The sequence below is a fragment of the Mesoplodon densirostris genome, chromosome 2, assembly GCF_025265405.1.
Source record: "Mesoplodon densirostris isolate mMesDen1 chromosome 2, mMesDen1 primary haplotype, whole genome shotgun sequence".
Taxonomy (NCBI): domain Eukaryota; kingdom Metazoa; phylum Chordata; class Mammalia; order Artiodactyla; family Ziphiidae; genus Mesoplodon; species Mesoplodon densirostris.
This window is the reverse complement of record NC_082662.1, coordinates 142609971-142619360: the sequence shown is the minus strand read 5'-3', so window position 1 is coordinate 142619360 and position 9390 is coordinate 142609971.

Genomic DNA, 9390 nt, shown 5'->3' with positions numbered 1-9390 from the left:
TATTTTGTAGTTAGGGAAGCCTTCTTTATTCAAGACACTGTAATCCTACACTAGGACTATGTGTCTTTTTCTATCTTACCCATATTTCTGATAAGGGTGAAATACAGTATAGGAACCAGGTGGTTTGGGATGTCCTGAATTCATGTATATCGCAGGGTGAAGGGGCAGGAGTGATAGCAAATTTTGTTCAGTGATCTTCCATCCCCTGGTTATTGTCGAAGAAAACACTATTATTATGGAAGAGTTCTGTGAGGTCAAAGCAGAGAGGATCAAGATATTAAGCTTAGCAGAGCCATTTCATCTAGGCAACAAACTCATGGCAAAGCAAGACTATGCCTTATTCACCCTCCCTCCTTCCCCCTCTCCTTTCTTTCCTCCATCCTTTCTTCCCTTCCTTCCTTTCATTCTTCTGTCTTCCTATGCAGCTTATAATTAAGATATCAAAATTTGTAATATTTACGTTGGAGAATAGCAGTATGCTACAAAACTTCACCTACATTCACTCACATCTCAGTTGAGAATTTTGCATTATTTCAAAGAGGAGATGAGAAGTCTCATGTTTATTTCCAACAGATCAACATTAGATCTTCAAGCTAGGAAAAGATATTAAAAGTAGAGCCACTCCATATTTCCTTAAACATTCATTCAAACTTGTAGAAGAAACATGTCATTCATTTTGGCCAAAAGATTATTGATATCATAAACCCATATTCCGTTTTTACTGGGGTGCAATCTCCTGCTGTTCCTCATTAACCATTATTCCACTGGTTTAGTCATTCGTATTATGCGCTTACTAGATTTAGATTAACTTAATGGAAATATATTGTCAACCCAGCTGAAAATAATGCACTTACAATCATAATTACTATATCTTTTGTAAGTACTGCACTTACCAGTAGCTCAATCCCTTCTTTTCTTTTTGCTATTTATTTCCACAAGGTAATTTAAGCTGCAGTCTCAATGGAACATTTACCTATGTAGAACAAAATGTTCCTACGATGCAATGAAGTATGTAATGACCTGAACACTTTAGAAAACCAGCTTCATTAAATTTATTTTGGAAGTACATAAATTAAAATGTTTAAAGATCATTATATTAAAGGATATTAGGTCATTTGCATAATAAAGTATGTAATAACGATATGATTTTAAATACAAATATTTTGTTTAAATCAGCACATGATCAAGGATTGCATTACAATACTCATTTTACTATAATCTTTACTATAACATTGAGATAATTTTCTGCTTTTCCCCATTAATAAAAAATGCAGACTCCTTGATTTACCTTAAATTAATAGCATGAAAAAGAATGATTAGTTAACAAATAAGTCTTCAAAAGACATGTTCTATAGTGTTTGGTTTGGGGTTTACATTCTAAAACAGACATTGAAGTTCAAGGCTTGATGTTTTATTCTTTCATTCGGCTTTTGAGAAATGGATTTACTTTTGCAGAATTTTTTTCAAAACAAACAACTTTTTACTGAAGTATAGTTGATTTACAATATTATGTCAGTTTCAGGTGTACAGCAAAGTGATTCAGGTATATATATATATATATTCAAGATTTTGGATTATTTTTTAGATTCCACATATAAGTGATATCATATATTTGTCTTTCACTGACTTACTTCACTTAGTATGATAATCTCTAGGTCCAACCACGTTGCTGCAAATGGCATTATTTCATTATCTTTTATAGCTGAGTAATATTCCATTGTGTATACATACCACATCTTCTTTGTCCATTCATCTATCAATGGACATTTATGCTGCTTCCATGTCTTGGCTATTATAGAGTGCTGCTATGAATATTGGGGTGCATGTATCTTTTCAAATTAGAGTTTTCATCTTTTCCAACTATATTCCCAGGAGTAGGATTGCTGAATCATACGGTAATTCTTTTTTAGTTTTTTCAGAAACCTCCATACTGTTCTCCATAGTGGCTGCACCAATTTACATTCCTACCAACAGTGGCGGAGGATTTCCTTTTCTCTACATCCTTTCCAGCATTTATTATTTGTAGTCTTTTTGATGATGGTCATTCTGACCAGTGTGAGGTGATACCTCATTGTAGCTTTGATTTGCATTTCTTTAATAATTAACAATGTTGAGCATCTTTTCATGTGTCTGTTGGCCATCTGTAGGTCTTCTTTGGAGAAATGCCTATTTAGGTCCCCACTTTTTGACTGGGTTTTTTTTTTTTTTTGACATTGATATTTACAGAATTTTTAAAAGTGAAGTAGTTGCCAGTCCCACTTTAAGGATGGAAGCCCCTGTGACAACATGATAAATCTCTCAGGCGTCATGAGCCACTAGATTAGGAAACATTGCTTTACTCTTCTCTGGGAAGTACTTGAATCTCAACTTCCTGCAGCTTCCTGAATCAGCTTGTGACACAATCACAACTGGAATGAAAATAACTAATCCCAGACTTGCCCTGCTGCCTGAGGTCCAGCTAGTCAGTCAACCCCTCTACCTCATCTTTGCCTGCTTGGTGTTGAAGCCATATTACATGTTTGAGCTGGTCACTGAATAGATGCACGGGGCCATTTTGAGTGGCAGACTTCCAAATTTACAAAACAAAACAAAACAAAGCATAGAGCTGACCCAAACCAAGAAATTAGAGGACTCTTCAGAGCCAGAAATCCACAGTGGCTCCAGAGCACCCACAGTGTGGAACTGGAATCCTAGACCTCTGTGCTGCAGGGTCAAGGGCAGAGGGGCTCAGGTGGACCCTATAACAGCCTATTCCATTTGGCTTTTCACTTACTGGGAATGAAGACTCTCTACACCCACAACATGCTATTTGCCAAAAAGTGCTTATAAATAACAGCCTGAAACCTTTTATCTTATTTGCTCATTTAGAAACAAAACAGTCATTACCTTATCTTTACTTAATGCATGTGGTATTCCGGTTGTAACCAGTGACCTTTTAGTTAAAGAAAGTGATAGCAGCTTTTGCTTTCAACCAACCCATAAAATGGAGACGAGGGCATAGATTAAATACTAAACTAGGGACCTAATCCCTTAACAGCCCTGTAAGAGTCAGAAGTGAAAGCTCCTTCTACTGAGTAGACACTTCTTTGGGGTGATGAATGGATACATGTTAGCAAGGATCCCACCTTATCTACCACTTCTCCTGAAGAAGTCCCCAACCCAGAGCAGCCAGTGCCTGTGATGTAGATGGTGCCTAGGGAGGCTGAGAGCACGTCACTGGCTCCACTCACCAAATCAGGTGCCCAATGTGAGGCCATCTGCCATGTGGTGGGACATGGACCCCGTGTCCCCATCATACCCTAAGTCTGCCACATTCAGAGCCCATCAGCAGCTCTAAGACATGCAAGGAATATCTGCCCCTCCTCCCTCTTCTAGCAATATAGCTGGGGAGATTGGAAGGTACCAAATAATTGTTCTTCCAAAATTTATACTCACTGGGACCCCCCAGGCCAGGAGAGATGCCAGTTACACCTGGCCACTCCACCCATAGCCTTGCTTCTTGTTATTATCACCCATCTGCACTTTTGCTTAGATGCTTTAACAGTTGCCTTCCTCCATTCAGGCCTCAGACCCCTTTGAGAATCCAGTGAAAACTCTGACCTCTCTCAGCTAAAAATCACATGGGCACAATAAGCACACCATTTTACATGTAATATACAACCCTGTGAAGCTCATCTATAGCTTTCGGCTCTCATCCTAATCCTTTCTAAACTGTTTTCCATATTGCTGCCAGGACAAACTTGAAAAAATAAAGTGGGCTTCTGGGCTTCCCTGGTGGCGCAGTGGTTGGGAGTCCCCCTGCCAATGCAGGGGACACGGATTCGTGCCCCGGTCTGGGAAGATCCCACGGGCCATGGAGTGGCTGGGCCCGTGAGCCATGGCCGCTGGGCCTGCGTGTCCGGAGCCTGTGATCCGCAACGGGAGAGGCCTCAACAGTGAGAGGCCTGCGTAACGCAAAAAAAAAAAAAAAAAAAAGTGGGCTTCTAAGTACCAACAGGAAAAATTCCAAGCTCCCTAGCATGATGCTGACCCCTTCCACACACTTCTCACATCTCCATCGACCCACTATTTTACTCCAGCCTTTGCTGCAGCAACTAGCTGTATGCAAATGTGACCCTCCCCCAGCCCTCCTCAGCTGTCCGTCCCTCGCTTCTGTCCCAGGCCTTCTCCAACAATGTCGTGTGGGATAACTGGGAACCTGCCCAACTACCCTGTGCGTGTGAGACTGGAAGCACGAGGGAATTATCACGCCCGGAACAACAACTCTTGTCCAAGGAGGGCCAGGAACTGGTAGATAAACACCTTCTCTTTCAGTTCTCAGGCAGACAGCTCTGATCCTTGTGGGATGAAGGCCCAGTGGCTTTCAGGGGAGGCCAGCTCCATACATGCCCTCAGATTGATTTTCCCTCCTTTCCTGTTTCACCTTTTCAGTTTCTCACTCCAGTTCCTTGGGAATATCACAAGATAGACCACCTAAACGCCAATCCTTTTTCAGGCTCTGCTCTTGGGGAGAACCCAGGCCCAGAGATGGCATGAAAGGTCCTTCATGATGTGGCCCCTGACCGCCTTTCAAATCTCATCTTCCACGGCTCCAACCATCACACAGCAATTGTGCATTCTCCTATTCTGTTGAGCTTTCTACACCTCAGCTGAGATGTGCCACTGCTCCTCGGGATGAATTATTCCTTGTCCTTCAAGTTATAGCTTCTATCACCTCTTCTAGGAAACGTCCACAAGCCTCTCCCCAGTTTGTGTTACCTGCCCTTCCTTCGGGGTGCTGTAAATATCCACGCTGTGCTGTAAACATCCATCTGCCCGTCTACTTCTCTCACTGGACTGAGAGCTCTGGAGGCAGAGCCAGTGGGTTTTCTCTGTTTATCCTTCTCAAGCCTAGGACAGTGTCTGGGACTCAGAATTGGAACTGAGTAATTATTTGCTGGCTGACAGATTGAAAGAATGATGTATGAGATTTCTGAGACGAGCTTGGGGCAGGCAATATTTGGGTCTTTATGATATCTGGGCCCGAATGAATCCAAGAGGAACGTCCAGTCAGGTTGCATGCCCCTGGGGACGGCAGAGATGGGTCCCAGTCTGACTGGCCAGTGTGCAGGGCAGGCCTCTTTTACAGGACAGCTGGTAAAAACCTGGTCTGAGTATTTTTCCCTAGTGGGCTTCCTGGGACTTTGCATGTCCTACTGTGCGAAGCTGATCTCAACACAGAATCTGTCAATGCTGTGTCCTTCCCAGGTCCTGCTTCATTAAAAAATTCAAGAAGTCACTTCTTCAGGTTTTCCTTAACAGGAACCCATTCAGGAGCCAACTTTGAAAGGTTGCAAAGGTGCAGGACATTTGGCTTCTTTACCATTTATTTGCTGGATGCCTTTGGGCGAGTTCCCTGAACTCTCTGGGCTTCAGTGTCCCCATGTGCATGTAAGCCAAATGTTCCCGGGCCTCCCACGCCCATGGACACCAGTGAGGCCACGTTAACATCAGTGCTAGATTGTGTTGACCACCTGGCCTCCAGCAGCACAGCTGCATGATCTTAGGCTGTTCCATCTTCCCTGTTATTTCTGAAGCTGATAGGAGGTCTCTCACATGTGCTCGTGTTCTGCTGACAAGCTATTTGTGGAGGATCCCTGGCCACTGTCTCTGCTACCATGCCTGAGATCTGATTTAAATAACAAAAAGTTTATGCGGAACTTTTCTATTGACAGAGCTTCAGTCAGATCACTCTTATGATGTATTTTCAAGGGATAAGAACTTTTAGGTAGAAAACATAAAAACCTAGACATAAAGAAGAGGCCTAAATATACAAGCACAGCATATTCAGACGAGGGCTTTTGAACAAGACCTCATCTTTTCCAAAGTTGTTTCTGGCTGAAGGACAGCAGGTGGCAGCAGAATCAAGCTTTTTCACAGCAAGAAGCTTCTGGAGCGTCAGATGGTTCTCAGAGGAGGAAAGAAGCAGCTTTTAGTAAAAACCTTTCATCTAAAAATCTAAACTCAGCAGAAGAACAAAAACAAAACAGAGTGAGGAACCAGCGCCATTAGCCTCAGCCACTAAAGATCAGGATGTCGTTTCTTGGCTGCCATCCACACAGCCACATCTTGTCCTTCCAAGGAATCCTGAAATTGCCATGGACAGTGGCCTGGAAAGGAACCTGGGGTCTGTTTCTCCTTGAATAGGGTTCCTGTCCTGATGGTGCCCTTGTCAGATGTTAAAGCTGGTTCACCAGGAAACAGGCTCTGGTCAGGGTTGGGCTCCCTGGAGAGGTCAGCCCAAATTCAGAACAAATTTATGCATGAAAAAGGGTTTTTTTAAAAAGGAGATCTTGGATGTAATAAAAAGAAATGCATCACTGCTATGTGCTATAACACAGATGAACCTCAAAAACATCATGCTAAGTGAAAGAAGACAGTCACGAATGCATGATACCATTTATAGGAAATGTCCAGAATAGGCAAATCGAGAGACAGAAAATAGATTAGTGGTTGTCTAGGGCTGGGGAGGTGGTGATTGAGGAGTGACTGTTAATGAGTACAAGCTTTCTTTTGGGGTGACAAAAATGTTCCAAAATTAGATTCTGGTGATGGTTGCATAGCTCTAGAGATATACTAAAAACTACTGAATTGTGCACTTTAAATGGGTGAACTTTATGATATGTAAATTATCTGAAAACTGTTTTAAAAAGAGAGAAAAGGGAAAGTATACTTTGATCACTAATACATGTCAAGTGAAAATAAACCTCAGATAACTATTCTGAGCAGAGAAACCGAGACAGACGCAGACGGGGAGAGAAAAAGACTCTGCAGCTGCCACAGCAAAGAATTGGAGGTTGGTTAGAAATATGACTCTGGTTCACTGGTGGATTTTACTTTTCGTTTAGATGCTGATGTGATAATGGTACAATATGCTTCCTGCTTCGGCAACACACTTTCTATTCCTAAGGACTGCAAATACTTCCTCACCTTAAAGAGTGACTGGATGACGGGGGTGACCATCTCACTGTTGAAAGGATGAAGCTCTTCCTGGAATAGGCCAGTAGAAATAGCAAAACTCTGAAGTCACACAGGCCTGCTTTCAAATCCAAGATCCTCCTCTTATTAGCTATGAGGTGTCAGTTCCTTTTCCATATCCACATCTCAAGTTTGAGTAAGAGTGATTTAACACGAAATATGAAAGTGCCTAGCCTATAATAAACATGGAATTTATGTTATTCTCCTAGAATGTCCAGCCTCACTGGCAAGAAGACTTTTTCCTCTTAAAACCAAGCTGTGTCATGCTTTCCTGTTGCTCCTATGGCTCTAAGTCTCTGAAGGTCTTCTCTACTGCCCCCCAGTACCCACCCAAGTCCATTTTCTTTTTCTTTTTTTTTTTATTAATTAATTAATTTATTTATTTTTGACTGTGTTTGGGTCTTCGTTTCTGTGCGAGGGCTTTCTCCATTTGTGGCAAGCAGGGGCCACTCTTCATCACGGTGCGCGGGCCTCTCACTGTTGCGGCCTCTCTTGTTGAGGAGCACAGGCTCCAGATGCGCAGGCTCAGTCGCTGTGGCTCACGGGCCCAGTTGCTCCGTGACATGCGGGATCTTCCCAAACCAGGGCTCAAACCTGCATCCCATGCACTGGCAGGCAGACTCTCAACCACTGCGCCACCAGGGAAGCCCCCAAGTCCATTTTCCATCGACAACCTTATTATCACTTTTTACAGCAGTGGAAACTCCCTGAGAATGGAAAATTAGTCAGTGACAATACTGTATTGGGAAGCAGCTGAGTAGGAGGGAACCCCTGTCCCTGGCTACCTAAAACACAAGGCTAGTCAGTAATATATGGCTATAATATAACCCTGGATACAAATGGTGCAATGGAAACTCTGCCCCCACCAGAACAATAGTGTTTATATTAGAGAATTTGAGGTGTTATAATCAGAAGCATTTCTAGAAACTACAGAATATTGGGATAAAATGTCAACACTTTAGTCAAGATTGTACTTAAAATCTATGCAAGTTTTTAACTCCATAGGCATCCTAGTAGCTTTGGGGAAAATTGTACTCTGTTCCTAGTGTAATGGATGAGAAAATGGGCTAAGGAGGCTGCCTTGTTTCAAAGCTTGGCTCTGCCTCCTGTGAAACCAGGGCAACTACTTATCCTCTCGGTGCTTGTTTCCTCACACATCAATTGAGGGAATAATAGTATCTATTTTATAAGGCTATATAAGGATTCTGTACGTTAATGTAACATGCTTAGAACAGTGCTTGGCACGTAGTAAGCACCAATAAATCCATTAATTCAACAAATGTTTATTGGGACTTGCCTGGCAATCCAGTGGTTAAGACTCCATGCTCTCACTGCCACGGCCCGGGTTCAATCCCTGGTTGAGGAACTAAGATCCCACAAGCTGCACGGTGTGGCAAAAAATAAATTAATTAAATTTAAAAACAAAATTACCCCACAAATGTTTATTGAATATAGTTGTGGCTCAATATGTGACACTGTTTTATGCTGGGAATACTAAAGTCGATAAAACAGAATAAGTCCCTGCCTTCGTGGAGCTTACTTCTTGGTGGGAAGAGGCAAACAACAACAAAAAATACATACATACATATGAATTGTGTCCTCCTACCCCATTCCTCTCCCCCAAGTCATATGTTGAAGCCCTAACCGCCCCCCACCAAGGCAATGGTATTTGGAGGTAGAGCCTTTGGGATGTAATTAGGGTTAGATGAGGTCATGAAAGTGGGGCTTTCATGATGGGATCAGCGCTGTTATGAAAAGAGAGACACCGGAGCACTCTCTCTGCCATGTGAGGACACAGTGAGAAGGTGGCCGTATACAAGCCAGGAAGAGAGCCCTCACCAGGAACCAAATCTGCCAGCATCTTGATCTTGGACTTCAAGCCTCCAGAACTGTGAGAAAGAAATGTCTGTTATTCAACCACCTAATTCATGTTATTTTGTTATAGCAGCCTGAGCAGACTAAAACAGATTTGTTTGTAAATACATATTTGAAATAGGAACCTTGAATAGGCACAGAGCTGGTTTTACCGATGGAAAGAGCCTTATACTAAACTATGGTGGGGAGCTTGCATTCCCATTTTAGCAATGGTACCCACTCTCCACAGAGTAGCCATGGAAAAGTCACTTGATGACTCTTATCTTAGATGTCTGCATCTATTAAATGATGAACTAGATGATCCTTGAAATGTTTGGTTCTGCCCATCTTATGGTTGGAATAGCAATTCACCTTCTGGGTAATTTACACACATAAGTGTGCTAATACTTAGGGTGGCAGAGAGGGTGATTTAGAGTAGACACTGATTATCTCGATTGTACTTTTCAAATGGAGGATTAATTAAATCCTAAATTTGGATTTGGCTTCCTAGTTAGCAAT